Consider the following 2,159-nt stretch of genomic DNA (forward strand, 5'->3'; position numbering starts at 1 on the left):
CTGTAGTGCACTAACTCTCCTAGCAGATGTAATTGCTATTAGAAAATCTATCTTCCATGTCATATATTTTAAAGCCACCTCTTCTAATGGTTCAAACAGAGCCACCATCATTGCGTTTAGTATAAGATTTAAATCCCAAGGTGCTACCAAAGAGCTTATTTGTGGTTGAAACTTTTTTATGGCTTGACAAAACCTCTTAATTAAAGTTTCCTCTAACAACTTTCTTTCCAAAATGTTTTCCATATTTTATAATATACTTCTGAAGAAACTTTTTTCCCTGCTTGTAAAAGAATTTTAATAGCCAGGTACGAAAGTCCCTTTTCCTTAATAACGACCACTCAATCTCCATACCATTAAACTGAGTTCTATTATTCCTGGATGAAAAACAGGTCCCTGACTTAGAAGATCCATTCTGACTGGAATTATCCATGGCATCTCTACTGACATCCTCAGAGCTGTTGGAAACCATGCTCTTCTTGGCCAGTATGGTAACACTACCCCACTATTAGCTCTAACATTGGAATTCTTGAAATCAGAAATCTGTCCCGTCTGGGCAATTCTTGGAATTCTATTTGATAACCTTTGGAGACTATCTGTAAAACCCATCTGTTCTGGGTAACAGTTCTCCATATTTCTGCAAATTCCAACAGTCTGCCCCCTACTGGCAATCTGGGAAGAGATTGTATATAGTCATTGTCTTCTTCCATATGGCCTACCCTGGTTCTGATGAAATGACTGTCTTGTCACTCCTGTGCAGTATCCTCTGTTATAATGTCTCCCCAGTCTGTAACCTTGTGCTTCCTTAAACTGTTGCTCAGAGGTCTGTGTCTGGTATCTTGTCCACATGTCCTGAGGTAACTTTGTAGACTTTCCACCTGTTATCCTCTGTAGCAATGCTTCCAGCTTCTCCCCAAACAGTAATGATCCTTCGTAAGGTAAATTTGTTGATCTGTTTTTTAAGGAGCATCGGCAGACCAAGAGCAAAGCCACAATGCTTTTCTTGCAACTACCACAGTAGCCATTGATCTTGCGGTAAACGTTATCACATCTAAAGAGGCCTCACATAAATATTCAACGACTCTTTGCATTATCTCCAGATTCTTTAACAAATACGGTTTTTAAATCTTTTTTTCCATATCAGTGTGCATATTAGCACTCCATAATCTCAAAGCTCTTGACACAGAAGCAATAGCTACACCAGATCTTAACGAGACTGCTGAGGAAACATGTCCCTTCTTTAGAGAGATTTATATTCTCTTATCCATTGTATCTTTAAAAGAGGTGCCATCGTCTAAAGGAATAGTTGTTTTAGACACCATTTCTGCTACCGGAGCATACACCATTTAAAAAATTCTTCATCCCTAATAGGATACATGCAATCCATTCTGGCTAGATTTCCCTGTCTTTGATCCAGGCTCTGCCATTCCTTTAACACTATTTCCTTCATGACCTTATGTACAGGGAAAACTCTACTGTATTTTTCTTTGCTCTCTCTTCAAACAATAAATCTTGTTGTTCATTGCCCTCAGGCACATCCTTATAATTCAGCGACTTGTAAATATTTTTTAACATAATTTCTACAATATCCATGTTAAACGATCTTGTATCCTCTCGAATCTCACCAGACTCATCACTGCATACCTGCTCCAATCCCTCGATAACACCTTGTTCAAAGGACTCTGCCTCTTCATATTCAAGACTTGTCTGAGACCTCGACCTCTTAGATCCCTGGAGGGTTAAAAACTCCTCTTTTGAGACAAAAGATCTCTTCATCCATTCCTTAAGATCCTGAATCTGAGTAATTTGCTGACTCTGAACAGGTGAAGATTTATGCTTGCAATTCTCACAAAAAGCCATATCCTGATTCCCAGAAAATGATCTATCACATGCTGCACATTTAACATTAATATGTTTCTTCTTTGAACGTTTCTACTTGTGCTCCACTGAACTAGACACACTATAGAATAAAATAAAAAAACAAAAAATAAAATCCTGCTAATAATCCTAACTAAAGATAGACAACTGCACCCATATAAAAAGGACTTACCCCATCTGGGCGCTATTCGGCTGTTGGGCTTAAGGCTCCTGTTCTATGTCTGCACTTACAGAACTGCTTGGCAGTAAAACACACAGGATGCTTTCTCCAGTGTACAGCACCA

The 2,159-nt window shown here is 38.7% G+C and overlaps 1 pseudogene; it reads right to left on the reverse strand.

Annotated features, from left to right (window-relative positions):
* Positions 1-690: 690 nt before the first annotated feature.
* On the reverse strand, positions 691-1,857 carry LOC148517872 (uncharacterized; annotated as a pseudogene).
* Between the last annotated feature and the right edge of the window lie 302 nt (positions 1,858-2,159).

The sequence above is a fragment of the Taudactylus pleione genome, unplaced genomic scaffold (assembly GCF_031769625.1).
Source record: "Taudactylus pleione unplaced genomic scaffold, aTauple2 ptg000206l, whole genome shotgun sequence".
NCBI lineage: Eukaryota > Metazoa > Chordata > Amphibia > Anura > Myobatrachidae > Taudactylus > Taudactylus pleione.